This window comes from Colletes latitarsis, chromosome 10, assembly GCF_051014445.1.
Source record: "Colletes latitarsis isolate SP2378_abdomen chromosome 10, iyColLati1, whole genome shotgun sequence".
Taxonomy (NCBI): Eukaryota; Metazoa; Arthropoda; class Insecta; order Hymenoptera; family Colletidae; genus Colletes; species Colletes latitarsis.
The window spans coordinates 15,219,237-15,241,499 of record NC_135143.1 but is presented as its reverse complement, the minus strand read 5'-3'; the positions used below and the strand labels follow the sequence as shown (position 1 = coordinate 15,241,499).

Genomic DNA, 22,263 nt, shown 5'->3' with positions numbered 1-22,263 from the left:
AAGACTTACGTTAATAATCGTCTTAACTATCGCGAAGCGACGTTCACGGATTTACAACGCTCTCGTATCGGTCGTGCATCGACCGGGGAACGATCATAAACGGCCGCCCCCGAACGACCGGAGGGTGCTTTATTAATGCAAACTCTTGTTACCCCCGTGTAAAGTCGTAAAGCGTACGGCTTCTGCAGCTACGCGCCGCGGCGCCCGTTGTAACGATCAATACCTCCTCGGCTTTACAATCGCCCGAGCCCAGCGAACCCTCGTCCCCCCAAGAGCTTCCCCGTTGAGTAATACAGTGTCATATTTCCTTAATTCCCTTATTTACGATCGGTATCTCGATCGGGACGCGCAGGATCGTACAAAGAACCGAGTCCCGGTGGAATTCGTAACATCCAGTCGTTCGGTTACCATCGTATTACCATTCATTCCGTTAACCAAATACAAAGTAATGATTCTTAAAATGAACGCGTGATTCGTAAGTTGAACGTTTCTATCCAACAGTTTTTTTGTGAAAGACGATATTTAATACTCTGCTGGTGCCGAATTTCACGTACGCTGCACGAAAGATGAACGTGTCAACTCCGGACCGATATTTATCTTAAGAATCTCGTATTGGTTTTACAAAAACAGCCAACTGGTCAATAAAAATCGAATTTACCGTGGTTTAACCATCTCGAGGCGTTGTCCTGAAATAATTCTCGCGTTCGAGGCAAAATGGGAACCAACGAGCCAAAGTAAATTGCGTCGTACAGGTACCGATAACAATTAAAAACTAACATAAAAGTTTCAAACTCGTACGGCTAACGGTAATAGTCTGCTTCTCCGCGTGTGTAACGACAGAAGTTAGAAATTGAATTTCCACGTTTTCCGCGATCGTTTCGTGCCATCCCACGGGGTTGCTTCCTTTTTCGGGCTCCTCGAGGAGAGAAAAACGAATGCAAAATAAATCACGATACGGGAGCAGAGCATCGGATCGATGGGACGCGTTAAGCCAATGGGTTAAACAGATTTAAAAAGCCTGAATAGGGAGCGTTCTGGATCCCCGCGGGAAGTTCCGCGACGGCCGATAAGAACGGCATAATAGACGTCGAAACGAACCTTCGCTAGGTTTTCCACGGGGTGTTCCTGGGCTCGACCACCCTCTGCGCCTCGATCGCGACAACGGAGGAACTCCTGGACCCTAAATCCTACGGAACCCCCGTCGCGATCTCGACGACGTTCGTCCTCCGACCTTCCATCCGGTTCTTCCTGCTCGCTGACTTTTCCGGATGCTGCGTCGCACCGTGATCGATCATCCTCGACGAGAAAGCGGGCCACGCACTCGAGATCCGTAAATTTTCGGCTGCCCTCGAGGGCTTTCAACGAAGAGATTGTCACGCTTCGTAACCTCGTTTTAAACGAACTTCTGAAAATTACTGCCGGGGGAAAGGAATATCCTACGGTAGGGCTGTAAACGGAGGAATGATTCAGAGATGGTTTAAAACATTGACCCATATATAAATAAAAAAAATTAATTTTCGATATTAACGAGTTAACGAGGGGTATGCTAGTTACCGATTGTCTGTAAAACAAAGTTTCCCCCGAACAATCTGAGGGGTTCGATCTGGCAGTCAACGCGTTTAAAAGTTTAAGAATGACATTTCGAAGGAGAATACACCCTTAACCAGAGAATCGTAACTCGGAAGGAAATGAAAACGGTCTAGCAAGTAGGAAGGAACTTGGGGGGGTTGGCGTTTTACCAAGAAAGCCCCAGCGTCGATTTTCCACTTTTTAAGGAACATTTTTACGTCCCTGACGGGGGTTGGAAGGGGGGACGATCGCGTTACGAGAAAGTGTATAAAATTCCATTGGAAATTGCCCGAGCGAGAACGTTAAAACGACGCGGCACGGTTCACTCTCGCTTTTCTCATCTCCTTCGGATCGTAAAGCCAGGAAAGCGAAGTATCTGGCCGTATTGGAGGATTTCGCGGGGGCGGAAGGGAGGCGCGAGGTTGCCAGCGAAGCGTTCGCGGTGATAAAATGTGTAACATTAATGAGGTAGTAAAGATAAATCCAACTAAGCTATCGTCGGCTCGGCTACCAGCTGGTACGTACCTACCTATCCGTTCGCCTAACCGCCTTCGGTCGACCGTGCAGCCACCGACGCTTATTCCCGATCGAGAACCGGCACCCTCGACCGGGCGAAACGTTTAAAACTCACGAGGCCGTCGTTAAATTGGATAATTCAATTTCCGTCGGCCTAAAAAGTCCGCAGTGCGGCTGTATCGGGAATAAAATCAGCCTTGAGAGATACTCTCACGGTGGAAAGGAGGAATCGAGGACACGGTCGGAACGACTACTTTAATTTCTAAATTACCCCTGACTGGATTTGTCTTCTCTCCAGTGGCCGAACGACACGCCTTCCTCCTTACTTTACGTATTTATTTATCGTCGATCGCGAGCAACGGGCCTTCGAATAAATATTTCGAGTCGATGAAATTTCTCAAGTGAAAAAAATAAAATTCTACTTCATACCACATTTAACATATAACAAAAATCGGAGATCGCATTTAATTCATACAGGTTTTTCAAAAATTGTAATTTCTCAGGGACTAATATCTCCAAGAGGTTCCCTAAAGGCAGATATTTTCCGGGGATAAAAATTGTCTAGAAATTAGCATCGCCTAGGCGCTAAGGTCGTCACGGAACAGCTGCAAGGCGGGATAATTAGTCGCGAAAAATTGAAGCTGAGCCACTTAGGAGAAAGCGTAAGGCGGAATGCCGAACCGCTGGCCGGAATGATAATTCAAACGAGGTGCCGTGGAAAAGGGTGAGGACGTGGGGTAGGGCGAGGTCCCCGAGGAACAAAAGAAATAAAGGGCGGACGGTAAACGCCATCTTTAAACAAAAGAGTATTCTCCGAGAGGTGACCCCGAGCAAAGTCGCCGAATTATATTAGCTTCATCTTTGTTACAACAGATCCGTCGTCGGGCGGGCGTTAGACGGGCCCGAAATCTTAATTAAGCATCGCGAAATTTTAGCGGGAGAAAGATCCGTTTCTAACGAGAAAATTTATTCGAATAAATTACTCGGTCGTCTGGAAGGATTCGCGGCGGAACGAGAAAAGTTGGCTGAAAAATAACGGATGAGATAAAAATATAAAGTTTCCCAACCGTGGGAGGTTAGGGAACATTTCCTCGCGATAGAACGCACTTTAATTTCGAGAATTTTAGGTTTTTTTATTTGCAACGCGAACATTACTTTTACGAGAAATTACAATCTACAATCCTCCGATTATAGTTTGTCTGTTAAACAATTTTGGCACGAAGTTTTTCGTTTGCTTTATTTTAATCGTCGCCTCAATATTGATTTTCTCCAGCGGTTCAAGAGATATGTCATCTTCCTCGAACCTATCCAGTATTAAATAATTCGATTGTCTCTCTATTAACCGTCCTTCGATTATAACGATCCATCAGTTCGCCAGTACACTAATTCCTAGTCATCTGATCCATTAATTTGCTAGCTAGTCCATTAGTCCTCCATCCCAATAGTTGAGCGGTCCGATAACCCAGCAGCCTAACAGCCCGATAGCCTAATTGTTTAGCGATTGAGTAACCCCAGCCGACCAATATTCTTACGGTCCTATGAAACTGGTATGACCGGCTTCGTATCGAATAATCTATGATTCGAACAACGAGTTCGAGGTCTCGAATGATTCGAGGGTTGGAATCCGTGCACTGAATCATTTATCGCGAACGCAAGATTAATACGTAACGCTGGACACGACTATACTGAAAAAGTGCACTCAAACTTGCAACACCTTGATGTGTAATGTATCATTAAACTCCGATGCCGCAAAGATTGAAGATAATTGAAGTAATAATGGTCGTGTACGCGTGTGTATGCGAAGATTATGAGCATAAGAAGCCGCATTTTCTCGATCACGCGATGGCCTCGTCAATCGAGCAACTATATGGAAAAAGATGTTCTCCTTATCCAGGATCGATTAACTTTCACAATGTTGATGGTCAATCGTATCTAATGGATCGTAATAAGAAGTAGATGTTGATTCTTATGCATTACCGCCTTAATTTCACGCTATACCCGTAATTAATTGATTTTTCACCGTGCTACAACGAAACGAAAGAATTAGATCCTTTCGTAAGTTTTTGTGTATTTAACTAAGTGAATTTTTGTTCCAGTTTTTGCATATAAGAACATAGTTCTAATCTTTTAGACAGTAGGATTTTCTTATCCTCTATCGTCGAGGTAAGTTTGACGAGTAATATTTTTCAGTCGAAAATTAATGCAAGGCAACTTTGTATTAGCCATACCCATCTTCTTTGAACATACTTTTCTAGTGGGCAATGGTTTTCAATCATACGCTTTACCTGTACCGAAACTTCCAGCCTTTTTCCTACGTTTTTTTCTTCGCTTATACACGGAAGAAATATTAATGCACTCCGGAAGTAATTATAATCATCTGAAAGGCAAACGAAGCAATAAGGTTTCTAAAGAGATTCAGATAATTAGCGTAATTATATACTAAATTATACGATCTTAATATATACATAACTTAGTCACGTGTTACGTAAATTTTATTTCTCGTAAATAGAAATACGCGAATATTTATCGAATGATTCGATACTAAAGGTCCTTCCTTCCACAAACTTCAGGATTATTAATTTATTAATGATTAGATAATGTAACGCATAGTTATGGTAATTAGTTGTTTGTTGCTTCATTTGCCTTTCAGTTTCCTCCAGTCTGTAAGTGAAAAAGAAACAGATTAAAAATGCTAGATATTTCGCTATGAATAGAACGCGTGATCGAAAGTTTCTACTAGAAAGGTGATCGATTATGTAACTATTTGATTCATTTATGTAATGAAGACTCAAAGTAATACGTATGTATACTTTTGTACGTATATTTATTAACCTTTACATGCATTGTCTGAACTTTCCGAAAGCGTTATAATAAATATATTATGTGTTTTCGAAAGGGAATCTCACCGATGGCGATTTTCTGTGTGATTTTCTGACGAAGTCGCGGAGTTTCGGAGTTTCGGATGACGGGGCTAGTTTGCACGCACGTTGCGCGAATCCTTACTCCCCGGGCGATAAAGATTGAAACTACGAGTGCGTAAAGCGCTAAATCCAATTTCAAGCACGCGGCGAGAATCCGAATCCCGTCCGATGAAACGTTATTTTGTTTCGGCGGACGGTCCGAACGTACGAATGGAAAATTCGATTGATCGTACAACGCGGGAAATAAAATTATCGACCCGTGCATTTCGCTGACTTTGTCCGAACGCGACATCGCTTCGATCGAGTTATGAGTTTGCCGACTAAAAAACATGACGTTCGATGTTTGATCACGTGTATCTTTTTTTTTTAATTAACCATTCGAAACCTTATATACAGGTTCGTGTGCTTTACAATGGTTTTTCGAGGAAGGAGAAAATAATTTTATAAGCCTTTACGTTTGTAAATAAACACATCGATGCTTATTGGTAAACTTCCTTGGGTATATAGCGTCAAAGTAAATTGCAAAATAAACATAGAAGATAGTACAAATTATAGTAGTTGATATGGTCATCGGATAGAGGATAAAATGCCCTTTAAAATGAGCGTTTGTGAGAGTCGATAGCTTTATTAGTTCCGGAGATATAGCGATTTTAGTTTCAAGTCGATGCGGTGGCTAGTTACGGAGATATAAGGCTTCGAAGTTTGTTTAAGTTTCATTGACGCGAAGTAAATGACTGCGCGCGTGTAAATAGTAAACAGTGCGTAGTAAATTCTTGGAAATACTACGACTTCCTGGTCACGTGACTGTCTCGACTCACGCGCGAGCGAGAGGTCCGACGCGACGCGTCAGACGGAGACAGAGATAGTCGAATTAAAAAAATTACCTCTTTACATAAATTGCGATATCTCGAAAACGGAAAATCTGATCGACAAAAACCAAAAACCATTTTAAAGGGGAAGGTTCACCGCCGCCAACAGTGGTTTAATTATTAATAAAATACTAATAGTTTCGGAACTGCACGCTTCTAAACTTTTAATATTTTTAATACGCGCTAATAGCCTTTTCTAACGCGGGGAAGCGAGAGACAGCGAAATTTTAAAAATTACCTTTCACATAAATTACTATATCTCGAAAACGGAAAGTCGGATCGACAAAATTCAAAAGCCATTTTAAAGGGGAGGCTTTGCCGCTGTCGATAGTGGTTCAATTATTAATAAATCACTAATAATTTCAGAACTGCACGCGTCTAAAGTTTTTAGTATTTTTAATACGCAGTAATAGCTTTTCTAACACGGAGTGAGCTCTACTCCGATATTTTATTACTCTAGTCGGTAGGATGGCTTCGAGTTACCGGGGCTCTGATTGCAAAGGTTTCCAGAACGATAAGAACGACGGGCAACAGAAGAATCACAGATTTCGCGAAATTACTCGAACCGACTTGAATTTAATTCGATCCCGTTTCGATTCTCGTTTTCCTTCGAACCTGACGGTAGCAATTTTGACGTAATTTCTGTCGCTGAATAATTCATGGGGACTCGGAGAACTAGTGGCCGCGGACATTTTCATGCAAATTGTTTAACGACCTCGTGAACCGTGCGTCCTTTTATTTTTCGCGGGAAAATTCTCTTGGACTCCGAGTGCCACTCCCTTTCTCTGTGCTAGATCCTGTCGCGATTAAATCCGTCTACGGAAACACGACGCAAATTTAATTTAACAAAATAATTTTTACCAATCTGTCGACAAGAAACGCGTTTATTTGAACGGGATAAAGTTCTAACGCGAGCAGGGAACGATCGGTTCCGTTGCGCGAAACTGAGTCAGGAATTTCGACGAGAACTTCCAGCCCGCATGATTTGAATTGTTTCGAAAGCTGTCACCTTGAACGAAGCTATTAGTTACTTGTTTTCGCTGTAATTGTTTGCAGAAATTTTCCAAAGGCCCGGAAAATTTTATTCGAATAATACATTGTTATAAGTTGCGTTGAAGAAATATATTTCTGACGAAAGATATATTATATTGTGTATAAAGCTGAAAGTGAAAAGGAGGAATACAAGGCAGATTAGTGTTCGTTCGTTCAGCGTTTTCATTAAATTCTCGTTGCTCGTAGGAGGGTCAAGGTATGCTCGGCTAATCACGGATTCCGTTGTTTCGGCGACGCGAGGTAATTAGCAGGCGCAATTAATTCCAGAGTGGTTGGGGATTGGCCGTGGCGCGATCCAAGGGGCGAGAATGCGGTTGCGCTCCCACAGCCGTTGCACCAGTATCCGTTTAGTTGCTTGATGTTCTAATGTCTGCTTAGCTAAACCGACCCCTGATTCTGCTTTTTGCTTCTTACCTGTCCGCCGGTTCGCCCCCTCGCTTAATTACGACGCCAAAGACGGATCGCTCTCTCTGTTCGGTGCTGAATACTGGAATTTCAGCTTTACCCTTCGGAAACAACTTGTTCCACCTTTGTATCTTCTTTTGGCTACCTCGTCTGACCATTACTTACTATTTCTACTTGAGTCTGGTAACGTCGTTGGTAATATGCTCTGCTTTAACTGGTTCCAAACAAACATAACATTGATTTACAGAAAATAGATAATATTATATTAACATCAATGTTTACGTACAGCAAGTAGAAATAACCAGTAATGGACAGACATGCTAATCAAGCGACATCGATATGCACGGGCATCGAACCAAACATCAACAAATAGACGCCTAGTTTTTTGTCATTGCATTACACAAGCATAAATATTAATAATTCACATTACGAGGCATGTGTATCTTTGCACTAAAAATAATATAAAGTAATCCGTTGAAGCTTGAAATGTGAAATAATATTTCTAATTACGTTTCTTAAATGTTTTAGCAACGCATGGGGTAAATTTAGTTTTAGTAGCTACCTTATGCTAGTGTATCGGGTCTGTTGTTTTAACAGTTCCTTCCAGAGAACATTTTCTTAACAAATTTCTACGAGGATAAGTGGCTATATTTTGCAAGAGCCTTCCATTAAAGCTAAGAATCACGAAAATATAGTGGGGTTTGATGACGAGACTCCTAAAATACTCTTCAATACAACGAACCTTCGAGACTCGAGACGGAAAGGGTAAGAAAAATCGAGACCGGGCCGAAAACAGATGCTTTGTTCTTGGTAATAATTCGTCTGTTCCTTTCCCGAAGTTCGTCTCGTCTGGGCAAATATGGCTGAATTATCGTAGAACAAACACGGGAAGAAGAGCTGCCAGGTTAAACCTGCCTTACGATCCCCAGGTTGGCTCAACGACATTCTTCGAGCAAACAGCGGCAAAAAAGAGCGAAAATCCGGCAGACTGTTCTCGGCGAACTCTCGAATAATAAAGAAGAATCTCGAAATCGATGAGCTCCTCGAGAGCATAACAAACGCGCTAAACAGTAGCTTCGCGATTTTGTCAGGGATTTCTGCGAGACAACCGAATCGATTCCACCCGGAACACAAAACAATCTAAAGTATCTTCGTAAATTTTCAGTGATTTTGGTTGGTTGCCTCGTTTACATTTTCCCGAGTTTTCTCTCTCGCGGCTTGTTCTTAAGTCATCTGTTCACCGGAACGCCTACTCTCGCTCATCCCACTCGAGCACGCGCGCGTTCTCCTAAACAGCTCTTTGCTGTGGCGCAACTTTAAAACCACTTAAGACTAGAAACGTAAGCTTGGAGGATCCTCTAGTCTGATCTTACTTCTATCGATCAGACTCGTTCATTCTTTTAAGTGCCTCGTGGCTGGTCGTGCAGAAAGTTTCTAGCCCCTGCATCCTGCGATCTTCGAAAATAATATGACCGATTAAATTAGATTACACATTTTTTTTATCGAGACACTTATTTAACATTTTTTTTTATTGCAAGCTAATTTCCAACCGAATCTAAAATTGTCATCGGTAACAAAATTCGCTGGACTTTGTTTAGGATTTGCCACCCAGCTCCGACGCGACCAGGATTGCGTCTGTTCGGTGAGAGAGACGGACGCGTCGCGATCGTCGCGACGGTTTACGAAGCATCGAGCCCCAACGAGGCGTTTCTAGGGTTCGTAACGAACCCACGGGCAGGACGGAGGGAAAATGAACGGTGAGCCCATTGTCCGCGGTAAAAAGAACGAAAAAAAAGAGCGACGGCGCAATTTGAAATTCAAACCCCCCCTCCCGGAGTCTGCTCGTCCCAGTCTCCTGGTCAGGCGTTCCGCGCGACGTCACCGTCCGTCGAGCCGAAACCACGAAACACGCTGAAATTTCATTATTTCACGGCCAAGGCTAGGCTGGCGTTTGTTTATCGTGGCTCCTGGTCGTGTTACTTCTTTTTAGCTTTTTTGTTCAGACAACACCGGTTCGAACGAAAGCGACGAATCATTTTCGCCCGGCCGGGGAGAAGCTCCGCTTTCATGGCCCGGAGCTCGAAACGGTTTTATTTTTAATCCGTCGACGGTGATCGATGGCACGACGCTTAAACAGCTTTTGCGCGCTCCACCCGCCGCCATCGCTGATAACGCGTCGCCTTAATCGTGGCCGAATTCTTTATTTTCCTTTACAACCGTTCTTTATCTTCGCCGGACTCGGCTGGATCTTTGGTGTTGTTTGAGAAAACATCGACGCTTTCGTCGAAATTTCCCCCTCTTTCCCGCGAAGACGAATGGCAAACGTGGAACGCATTTGTCTGCTTTTGGATTCGGAATTAGCGTCGAGTAGGATAGGGTTACTCTTGAATAGAAGCTTTTATTTCGATCGAAACGTTTACGAGTAGGTTAGATAATTTTTTTTTTTACAGTTTAGTATTAACGCATTAATGCAAAAAACAACATCAAAAAAGAGCCAACGCTACGCACTGTTCCCAAGCGGTCACCCATCCAAGTACTAAATGCGCCCAACGCCGCTTAACTTCGGTGATCGGACGAGAACCGGTGTTTCCCAGCGTGGTATGAGCGTTGTTATAAAATTTAATTCACATCTAGTGTGATAAAGAATAATACTTATCAATATCGACAAAAATATATTCGATAAAAAAAAAGAATTAGCCTAGATTTCAATATTTTAATTCCCACTTTTAAATCAATGATAATGATAAATCAATCATATGCAACTACTCCATGCATTATGTATTTGTTTCTCATCAAAGGGTGATCACCTGTAAATAAATAAATATTGCTATTGGGTGAGTCTTGTAGTATATCACTAAATATACGAACTATATTTTACAACAACGCTCATACCACGCTGGAAAACACCGGTTCTCGTCCGATCACCGAAGTTAAGCGGCGTTGGGCGCATTTAGTACTTGGATGGGTGACCGCTTGGGAACAGTGCGTAGCGTTGGTTTCTTTCTTTTTTTATTTTTTTTTTTATGTCCATCGATTTTAAAATGAGAACCAACGATTAATCAAGTCTACTTAAGTAATTTTCTTATTTTAGGTATAGTTTTTCTACTGCAATTCTCTAGTTTAATCGCTGGCACAATGAAAACGTTGTTCACGTCTCAAACTACTGAAAAAGAAACGATAATTTCTTTTTTCTTCTTGTTAGATCCATTTCTTCTATTTGCATCCATCTATTTAAAAAATAAGAACTAGAGTATTTATGTTTCGCACAATATTTTTACAACTTATTATCTGTTTTTTAAAATGTATTCTTCTGTGGTTGTTGTGTTCATTAAATCACTGTAAGGTTAACAATCTTCAGTCTTGTACTCGCAAGTGTTCTGCGGACAGCAAGACCTTCAGTAGATTTAGACATCACAGTCAGACAGCGTAAGACTCATTTGTAGCCCCTCGTTATCTCTAATCTATTTGTTAAATTTTGTATATCAAGTAACGAGGAGAGATATTATCACTTGCTAATATTAGTAGGAATATGTTAGGTGGATAGAAAGAACTAGGTTTTCCTAGCGTGGTATGATCGTTGACAAAATAAGTGATGCACGTGTAGCCTGATAAATAACAATTCTTGAAAATATCTACAAAAATTTACAGACTATAAAAAAAGTACATCCAATGCAATATTAAAATCACAGAGGAGGAATACTTGACGAATCTCTTTCGTTAGTTATTTATTTCAGGCTCCTGTGCTCTACAGAAACCAAGTATATAAATGTAACCGATCGATCGGAAAAAAATTATCGAGTCTAGCGAATATTCTAACTTCTCGAGCAAGGCTATTCCGGATGAACAATATCGTCTTTTTTTCAGCGCCGTGGAAAGCTTGTAAAAGATTCAATTACTTTCGCGAGACGATTCAAGCGTTCATTGATATTGCTCATCAAATTGGTCGCTTTATTTCCCGGAAAATTGTTATTGAGAGTTTTTCGAGCGAGAGATCGCAATTTTTCTCGAGTCATCCGAAAGCGTAATCAATTAGCGGCGCACCGGACGCACGAAATCAATTGTCATTCGTGAAATATTTTTTGAACGGGATACGCATGCTACGCTTGATATAAATTTAATTTCATTCCCTCCGTAAATCGCGGTTCCTTTTTTGTTTCAGCGAATGACGGAATGTTTGATTTATAAATTGATTTACGCCCTCGGAATGCAGCTCGTAAATTTCAATGGAAATATTCGCGCGGTCCGCGTTAAGGAAAGCATCCCTCCACGGACAGCTCTATATTTAAAATTGTTTACGCCTTGGACCATTCTTCTCTCCTCAGATTTCTGTAAATTGTTGTTTCCTCTCATTTGTTTAACGAGACAGGGAGAGGAAAACTAAAAGAAATACACTTCAATATTTTATTTAAAGAATGTTATTCACCTTCGTCTAGAAACAAAATTAAATAAATCCAGAATCTTGCGCTCCAAAACATTTTAAATCCTAATGTACCACCTTTTACACAACCATCGGCTTTGGAAATATTGTAGCTTTATATGCCTCGCCCTCTATGTCATTAGTTACTATATACATCGTCGAGCATAAACAAAATTCTTTGATCAGAAATCCAACGCGACATCAAACGTGGAGCGGCTTCTAAAGGTTACGAATTCCACGAATTCCACCCTTCCTGTCGGCTCTCTGTTTTCATTTCGATAACCACCGCCGATCGCGCGTCGGTTGGGAAGCAGAATTTCTACCCCCGGGAAGCCGTAACGGGCCACGAATTGGTCGCGGAAAAAGAAAAAAGGGAAAAGAGAAAAAGCAAAATGCTATCGAGTCGACAAGCGACTCGAGGGCGATCCTTGGTCGCATGCGGATGCACCCTCCCGATCTGTTCACCCCCCCCCCCTGATCCATCGTCCAGCCGGCTCGGTTGTCCCTTTGTCGAATGGCCAGACCGAATGTCGGGCACCCGTTCTTTCGAATTGCGTCGCGTGCACGGCCCTGGGTCGCCTCTTCCGTATCGATCACCGCCGTTCCGCCGCTGTATGCTAACTATACAGAATGCGTCTAGACTATTTTTTATGCTTATCCCAGTTTATAGGAAATAAAGGGAAATAAAGGGCGGTCACGGACCGACGGCGGATCGGTGTCCTCCGGGCAAACCGTCGGTTTTCAGGATCAGGAAGGGTGGCTTTGCTCTATCTTCTCTACTTCGTTACCCGTAGATAGACTTTTCTTCGTCTTCTTTATTTATCGATGGACTAATCCAACCGAGCGTTTCGTACCCCTACCACCTGTCTCCGGAAGATCGATCGAACGACGAAGTTCATTTTCGCGCGATGCGTTTTGAGACGTGGGTGGTGTTCTCCAACTTTCCAGAAAATCTCCCGTATAATATTTTCATAAATTCATTCCGCCGTGGTCGGTCTTCGTAAATTCGGGGCACGATTCCTCATCCAAGAATGAAACATTGATACATAGAATCCACGTCGCTTTTAGACTCGATAATTTAAGCAAAGACCAGATAATATTTTATCCTCGAAGATAGTTTTCCAAAGCTAATACTACGCACGAAGAATTTTTTAAAGTAACCTAACAAAGCAACCAGGTCTCGACCCATCTTCGAGCCATCTTTCGAGGATCCAGAAATTTTTTCAAGCAGCCTCGAGGATACGATAAGGCGTAACTGAAGGCGAACGTGCTTTCGACGGGTCACCGACGACGGTCTGCCCCGAAGATCGTCCATCCCCCACTTCAATCTATCCGGAGAACGATTTCAAGGCCGCGGCGCGTTAAACGTGAATTAGGTTTCGGTCGGAAGGGCCGCGGGGCCGACAGATTGACGAATGAATGTAATTCGGGCTAGTGTACACGGTAACCCTGGGCATTTCGGGGCAGATAACAACCCCCCGGCTCTCGACCTTCGTTTTCCTCGCCCTTCGGATTCGGTTCTGCCCTTCCGACTCCCGAGGCCCGAATGAATTCGAACGTATTCAAAGCGCCGAGGGCCGAAGCGGCTCTGATCGATATGTAAAATTCACTCCCGCGACCCTGCGCCCGATAAATCCCGACAACGGGGACCCCGTTCGGGGTGAAAGCAGGTCGCGGGTACGCCGTGGTCAAGATTTATAACGCGCGTTCGACTACCACCGACTGATTTACGCAAGATTTCGGACGCGATCGGAGACCGCGACGCTTGTCCTCGCCACCGTAGGGTAGCTTCGTCCACCCCCGACATTATTTCTGTCGGACGGAAGTCCTTCCCCCGATCGAAACGACCGCGGAGACTAAAGCGAATCGCTTCCGGAAGATTGTTTCGATACGTGAATCTGTCTCCTGGAAGCATTTCGGTGATTCTTGCAACTGATATTTGCTTTTAGCAGGTACAGTCAATCGTTAACGTGTGTTCCTTAAATCCAGAGATTAGCAATCACCTGTAGCTATATCATTAACGTATTTAGAATTATTGTATTCGACTGCTGGAATAACAAATTTTAAAGGTCGACAGTCTAACATGTGGAATCCATACACAAGCTTCAAATCATTTCGATTATTTGTCGTCCAATGTACTAACGTTCGATCCAATATGGAAGATATCCAGCGAATACCAGGGACCCCGCAAAAAGCGGACAATTGCAATAACTATAAACGATCTCGTATATAACGAAGGGTTCCCCGATCCCACGCTCAGGCTGTAAGTTCGCTGGAAAAGGACCCTAGAGCGAGTACTTAGCGCGCGCGTAGCTCGCCGTTGCCCCAGTCGAGAAAGTCGCGGCGAGATTTTCCCTCCCTTTCTTCGTCCTCCTTTATTTCCGAGGAAAAACACATCCCCAGACTGGCGCGCCAATACCCTCTTTGGCAGCACCGACGAAGAGCTCGTTAAAGGGCTCTCCCGGTAGTCGACGAACGCAGAGAGAAACTGGACCTTTGTCCGCCTTCCCGACCTCGTGCCACGGCCATCCCGTGCAAGAACCACCTCCGGGGGACTCTTCTAATTATTTACCCTGGCCGCTCCTGAATCACGCCGACTGTCGGCCGCACGCAACTGATAAATCCTCCTGTCGCGATACACTTAGCTTTGTTCCCCCGCTGGTCTAGCATTTTCCAGATGCTCCTCCGTTGTCCCTTTGTCGCGGGACATCCCACGACCCCTTTTAAACCTCGTTCCTCTCCTTTAATTGCACCGCGCACTCGTCCCGCTCGAGTTTTTTTCTATAAACAACAGTTATTCGCGTGCATAAACAGACGTAGAAAGAAATCGCTTGGTCCAGCTTGGAAACTGTAAATTGTATTTTACATCCGTATCTCGTTAAATAATGCAACGTTTCGTCGAAGTATATTTTTAGACGCCCCGCCCTGTGTATCTTGGTCCGCCAATAACGTTGATTTAATCGAAACTCGAACATAGAGCGAGGGACGAGCGTCAACAACGATCGCAGCGATTTCTGGGTGGGACTCGTTCAATTAAACTTGGAGGATCCTCGCGCTCGTCGTTGGTATAATTATAATTAAAAGGAAGAAAATATCTCATTGACCTCGTGTCAACGGCATCCCCGAAAGAACCAGCCACAAGGGATTTCCTTAATTACTTACCCTGTCAGCCGCCGAATCGCGCCAACTGTCGCCCGCACGCGAACTAATAAATTTCGTGTCCGCGAAACGTTTAGCGTTCTAATTCACGTCGATTACAGCGATAACGTCCGCGCACTCGACGAAATCGTTTTTCACCTTTACGCTCTCGCGCTTATCGCCGCGATCCGCGCCTACGCGACCACCCTAGAACCAGAGGGGTGGCGTAAAAAACCGTCCCTCCATGCGGCACGTAATAAATCGTGGACAGAATTATGGATGGCAAGAGTCGTAGGCGTAAAAAAGTCGAGAGCGAGACGGTCGCGATTGAATTAAAAAGGTTCTTGCGAGTAGAAACGCGGCCCTAAGCGGCCGTAGAGGTCTTAATAAACGTAGGTCCGCGAATTAATCGTTTCGGGAACGCCACGAGACTTTTCCTTCCAGAGAGTAATGCGACTTCGCGGCAGTTTTTATCTAAGCGTCCTCTGGGTACTACGATATTCTTTTATTTCAAGCGTTAAGTAGAAAATATTATTACGCTCTCCCCGTTTGAAAATGAAAAATAGTAGCCGAAAATTACGTGAAATTATTATTTTGGTAGAACTTGAAGTCTACTTCCTTACTCCTGTTTGAATCGCTATTTGTCTGTTATATATTTCTTCTTATTCATCCCTTATTTTCTCCACTGTTTGCCTGTATTATCTCACTCCACTTACTCAGTCTTTTCATCTATTATTTCCTCCGCGATCTCTTTCATCTTTTCCTCTATCTTTCTTGTTCCTCGAAAGATAATATTGCTTCACCCTTTCCCTTCTGAATATGCATTTTTGTTCCCAGTGTATTTAACCTGTCTTCCACAAACCTTTCAGTATTATTCTTCGTTTCTCTACTCAAGTATTCCGTAGCTTTTCTTGAATCATATTATTGCGCTATTCAGTTGCTTTTCCTCCCCTTCTAATATCATTTTTCTCGGCTCTCGGTTTCTCATCTTCGTTTTTCCCCCCATTTTCTTTCAAACTTATTCTTTCCGACATAATTGCTTTAAATGTCTTTAACGCTTCCAACTTTCCTCCCTTGTCTTTTACGCCATTACAGCCGCTTGTTGCCTATTCCAAATAGATTCATACGCGCTGCCTTCGTACCTCTGTTCCTAACAAATCAAAATAGGAACGTCGTAACAATCAAATTCCTTCGAAAATTCTTTACGCGAGCAATTAGCGATCGCAGTCGAGTAGATTATGATTAATGGCCACCGTAAATGGACGGGTCATCGGTTCATCTTCGAACACGAACTTTCCCCGCCATGATACACTCTCGAACATCCCTAGAACTCTTCGCGAAACTCGCTCAAACTTTTCACAGTGTCTCCGACTGGATCGAAACGTCCCATTAGGGGGATTTTCAGGTTTTTCACGAAAAGACTACTTACAAAGATCTAGAAATTTAAATAACAGATACTTTAGTGTGCAAATATTTCGAATCAAAGGTTCGACGTTCGAAATTTTTATTTTGTACAAAAATTTTGCCGTTTGGATTCGCGTGAGACTCGGAGTGTCCGCGGAGAAGTCTGGAAAGAAAGTGCGTGTCTGACTAACGAGAAACCGTTGTCATCGGGCCGTGTATCTTCGAGGGGGTGGCAGACACACGAAGCGAAACTCGGAAGATTCCTCGGAGAACATCCACTTCCCTGGCAGTAGCCCGTGAAAGTGGGTGACGCCACTTTCGTCGGGAAAACATCCACGGTATCCGCGTGGGAAAGGGCCAGGCACCCTCGTGATTTTCGGGGCCCCCGTCTTCTCCGCGTTTTCCTCGCCGCGCAGGAAAGTCGTAATGCGACGTTGACTACACGACAAGCCGATTGGACGGACCCTCCCCGGCCCACCGACGAATTTATTGCCACGGAGAAAACTCTTAGCGAAGGACAGCTTAAATAGTCGATACGCCACGTACGGAGCGCTCCACTGCTCGCTGGTAGACATTTTGAACCTGACATCTGGGGCCAAAGCAACACGAAAATCAAGAATAAATTATTTAACGAAACAAGAAGATTTTAACTCATAGCCAAAAATCTTGAATTAAAATTGTAGAATTAAAGACGAAGCAACAATTTTATTTCGATAGATGTTTCAGCTGTTACATAGTTCCTGAAATAATCTTATAGCGGAAGCTGAGCACCCTGTACACGTGTGGTACGGTGGTATCGAGCGAGTTATTATATTTTTGCGAGTAATGGTGATTTTATTGGTACATAACCGTGAAGCATCGTGGCCTGGCCCCCTGGTCGTGTCTCTTCGTTATTTATCTGTCGTGGTCGTCTTCCCCGCAGAGAGAAAGAACGAGGTGGAGGCATAACGGGTATTAATAACGTCGAATCGGTTGCAGGGATTGATTATCGAGAAGATTGCGCGGACGTTCCGCGAGCACCGACGCGGAAAGATGAGATTCCTGGATGCCGTTGCTTTTCTATTTCGCTTATAGACACTTCTCGGGGATTCTTTCGCGATGACGAAGGGAGGACTCCCGGCCCCTTCGGATCCTCGAGGATTATTGTCTCTGCTCGTAAAAGGGAATTTTGTGGTCACCCGTTTCTTAGCGTTATTAACCGGATAAGTCGGAATCTCGGATTTCGAGGGAGCAGGAAATGTAAAATGACGATGGGAATGTTCGTTAATCCCCTAGAGCCACCCTATTGTTTACTGGAAAATTTAATATCCAATCTTTTACGACGAAGCGAGGTTAATCAATTTGTAACGCGATAAACTATCAACGAGAAAAATTGCAGAAAGGCGGTGGTCTCGTTAGAGATCACAGGAAAAGTTGGACGCGTTAAAAGACAGGGATTAATATTTCAGAGAGGCTGTAAGAAGTGAATTTATAGCGGGAGGCCGACGAAAAGCAGTGAGTGTGTCAAGGCGGTCGAGCTGTGTCTCCTAATTTATGATCGTCGTGGCCCTGTCGAACTTTAAACGTTTCTGAATGTGAGATCATCGAGGCCATAGGGTCTGCAACGTATTAATAATAAATTACGAGAACAGTAATAACTGGAGAGTCCAGACTCGTCGTTGAAAGTAAAAATGTTTTATCGAACGCGGGATATTTGGCTTTCCAGTTTGGAAAACAATCGTAAGCCGATCTGATAAATATCCGACGTATCAACGATCTATCGATTCGCTACTTGTTCGAAGCTGACGTTATTATCGTGCTCGTTACACGCTACATTTAATGATAACCATCCACCGGCAGGTGAAATTTACGACGGCAACGAGTCAAGCAACCAGGAACGAATGTGTAAGCTGCACGTGATGTTACAAAGTATTTTCTCCCGATTATTTCCACGAAATATCAACGTGTATTTATTACAACCACTTTTGTTTCATTCGTCGACTCCGGTTTGCAAAGTTTCTACTTATTATTTATACGCACAGCGTTGTATGGTAAATTGTAAAGTAGGCTAAGGGTTCTTTTGTCGCGATACCTAAATAACAATCGTGCCCTTGCAAATCTATTACCCAAAGCACTTACAGTATTCCACCATACAACGCGTGTTGTATCGTCAAAGAGTGGCAATAAATATCGTCGAGGAGAGCATGCTTCGATTCGTAACGTCCTAATGGTCTCATTTGAGGGCCCATAAAGAGACGTCCAGGGGTCAAACCGAAGCACACCGCCATCGTAGAAATCCATTACTCTCTCTTCCGACGCTCAACGTTCAAACTTACCACGGGAATTCATCGTCGAAAAGGTACCCCGTAAATTAAAATCCCTCCACAATTTTTCGATTATTCCAATCCGAGACAAATCGAGCATTGGAAAATATATTTTTAAGCGACAACATTTCAAAAAGTGAATATCTCGACTGATCTAACTCGTTTCTAGATTATTTCTCTATTATTTATTCATTCTGCTGTTGCTTAATTTACAACCAGCTATTTTCTCCATACTTTTGTTTGCTATAATATCGTTTGGAGTATTATTTCTCTTCCACGATAAAATTGAAGCTCGCATTCTCGAATGGCCCCCGAATATAAATTCGACAGAAGTCATCCTGGGGTTAATTAGTGAAAGAGCTCGGTCCCGTTACAGAATTCGGTCGACTGGTAAAAAAGAGAGGGGCAGCGGCAGCTTAATCCACCGAATGGACAAACTTTTATCAGTTCCGGGCCATTTCGTCTACCCGACCTTGATTTTTTCCTTAATCGCGTATCGATCTGCCGGAGCGACACGATTGACTAGTAATGGAGTCTAATACCGTATAAATACTATCGACAAAAGATAGTAAATTATCATTTTGTATCGAACTCTCTTATCTGAAATTGCGATACTTCGGGTCAAGTACATTGGTATCGAACTCCTCGAATATTATCAGTCTTCGCTTTGTACGTCCTATCGACGTCGTTGGCCAAAATTACGCCATAGGGAAACAGAAGGCTGACCCTGGATTACGCTGCCCAGTAGATTATTATATCACAATTTGAGGTCGTCCCAACGTCAAGGATAGCGTTATTTCGAGAAAATGGCCCGCCAAAGACGGGTCACGACGAAGGTGTGCGGTCCACGCGTTATATCTTCGAATTTACGAAGCCATAATTCAAACCAGCACCCCAGGTTCGGGTCTCTGGGCTCACGCGATGAGCCTGTCTCGATCCAGGATCGTTCGCAGAACCCTATCTAACGGGATAAAACGGATAATATCCCACGAAAAAATCGAATACTTTTCTAAACATTTTGAATTTAATGCTCGAATGCAGTCCAAACAGTTTGAACATATTTTTTTTTAATTGTTAATCTTGCAGCTGTTCGAAGAGAGTAACTGTTACTATAGTAATCACTTTTTCAATCGGTTAGTTCTGTTTCAAAATTATTCAAAACGATCCATATTCTACTCAATAATTCAATTTACTCTGGGATCGTTCTTTCTTTTTATCGAATATATTTTTATCGATATTGATAAGTATTATTCTTTATCATACTATATGTAAATTAAATTTTATAACAACGCTCATACCACGCTGGGAAACACCGGTTCTCGTCCGATCACCGAAGTTAAGCGGCGTTGGGCGCATTTAGTACTTGGATGGGTGACCGCTTGGGAACAGTGCGTAGCGTTGGTTTCTTTTTTCTTTTTATTTTTTTTTTATGTCCATCGATTTAAAAATGAGAACCAACGATTAATCGAGTCTACTTAAGTAATTTTCTTATTTTAGGTATAGTTTTTCTACTGCAATTCTCTAGTTTAATCGCTGGCACAATGAAAACGTTGTTCACTATGAAAACGTTGAGAAACTATGAATCAAGGAGTACTAAATTTGTTTAGAATTGTTATACTTAGAGAAAGTTTGAGATATAGTAGAAACAAAGATGAAGGGTTCTTGTTTTTGGCAACGAACGACGTTCGAGGTTCGATCTAACCGATCCCGTGAGATTGAATTCTTCTCTGTTTTTTAATTTTCACCGTGAAAACACCGCAGACTCATGAATCACCGAGGAGGGGACCGTCGGATTTTGGGAGGAGGAAGGAGATCGAGTTGCTCCCCTAGTTTATATGGCGAATAAAGACGCAGATGGCGAGTTTAAGATTTCGATATTGTCTCGGTACACTAAACAAACGTACCTCCTGAGCGACGACTTCGTTTCGAAAGAAGGAACGGGGATGGAAAAAAGTAGAAGGGGTGTGGGTAGGTACGAGTTGGTAAGGGATTGGAATAGCGAAGTGCAAAATGTGAGACAGATGGGGTTTCGGCGTTCTGCAGGACCTGATGCCACGAAATTCGTAGTCAAGGCGTATTATGTTGCACAAATTCGAGGGTGTGTCGAAGCAGAGGACTCTATATAGACAGCAAAGGTGTAAGATTCTAAACATGTTGCATTCGAAATGGAACAGTTTCAATTAAGAGTTATTTTATAAAAAATTGTTGTGATGAATAGTCCCCATAGTCTAGATGACAAGACCCTTTAGTTAAATATTTAAATTCCCCTTTTAATTCTTCCTATACTTCGAGGACAGTTTTCAACCGTCGAATCTAGAAATATTAGCCGATATTTTATTTGTGTGGTGAATTTTATAAAACTGGCGTACGTCGATGGAAAAGGTACTCCAACGAGAAATAAAAATTTGTAAGAAAATCAATATTTAAATGCACTTTCGAGCGAGGCATTGGTCCCCGGGTTTCGTTGCACGAAATTACTATATTACGATGTTCGAGGGAACGCATATAGAACGACGGATTACTGACGGGCGAAGTTCAGGTGCGCCCGCCGAAAATTGGCAGCGTTTGTTCGTTTCGAGCGAGACAATGGAGGACTCGTAAAAACGTCGTGAGCAAACCACGGAGGGCGCGAGAGCAAAGACAATCTCCTGCTCTTTTACGGGGCAATAAATTAACCCGGAGAGGCGAAAGGGGGACGCCGAATGTTCTCTGCTCGTAACCGGAGGCAGGGTCTAGCAGCGGGAAGTTGTACAGCCAGGAACAAAGGGGCTCTGATCACGGGGCCGGAATGTGCTGATTTCGATAAGTCGCCGAAGCGCGGCTAACGTGGACTGCGACGATTAAATGTTCGTATAAATTTACCATTATCCGGTGATATATAACCCGCGACCTGATAACCGTCGTCTTCTCCAGCGATCCTCTCTCCCTTAGCAGAAATCGCTGGAATTCGTCTCTGGAACGAATGAGAAACAAACATCCGTTTATCCGTCACTCCTCAAATAAAAATAGAAATTTTAATTATAAGATGAAATAAATACTTAATGGTTGGTCGCCGAATATAGATCCTCAGTCTTATAAAATATATTTGATACGAGAGGAATAATTGGAAGTGATCTATCCATTTCTACGTTTCGTTCGTGAAGAAACATTCTTATCATATCTTGCTTCTTTCGGAACTCCTCGAATACTTGTATCTTCAAAACTGTATAATAGCATTCCAAACTATAGCTTTCGAAGCGTCCTACATGCCAGACATCTCGACACACCTGAAGCACCAATGTGACCCAATCTTCTTTCCCGAAATCCTTGCAGCTCCGAATGGTCCTGCGCGCAAGAAAACCGCAAAGATATTAAAAAACGTGGAATAAAAGCGAACGCCTCACCTTACCGTGTCCCTTTGTGCATCCCCCCGACGGTCGGAAGGGCGGCGGAGGAAAGAAAAGGTCCTTCGACCGGATCTTAAGGACGCGTCCCGAAACGGAATTGAATCGACGCGCGTACCGTGGCCCGCATAAACAGGGAGACTGGGAGGATGAAAAAAGCGTGCAGCGGGGGTGGTTTTGGGGCGCGTCCCAGCTTCAAAGACGAACAGACGAGTGGCTGAAAGGAACGAACCGGATAAAACGGTGTATTGACCCAGTGCTGGAGGGTGTGGGCCGAGGGTCGAA

General features: G+C 43.2%; 3 non-coding genes across 3 annotated transcripts; 2 read left to right on the top strand and 1 right to left on the bottom strand.

Moving 5' to 3' along the window:
• Positions 1 to 9,825: 9,825 nt before the first annotated feature.
• On the bottom strand, positions 9,826 to 9,945 carry LOC143347283 (5S ribosomal RNA). The gene has a single exon (XR_013080576.1). It is a non-coding gene; the product is annotated as a 5S ribosomal RNA (ribosomal RNA).
• A 266-nt stretch (positions 9,946 to 10,211) lies between these two features.
• Positions 10,212 to 10,331, top strand: LOC143347273 (5S ribosomal RNA). The gene has a single exon (XR_013080568.1). It is a non-coding gene; the product is annotated as a 5S ribosomal RNA (ribosomal RNA).
• Positions 10,332 to 19,879: 9,548 nt separating this feature from the next.
• Positions 19,880 to 19,999, top strand: LOC143347279 (5S ribosomal RNA). The gene has a single exon (XR_013080572.1). It is a non-coding gene; the product is annotated as a 5S ribosomal RNA (ribosomal RNA).
• Positions 20,000 to 22,263: the final 2,264 nt, after the last annotated feature.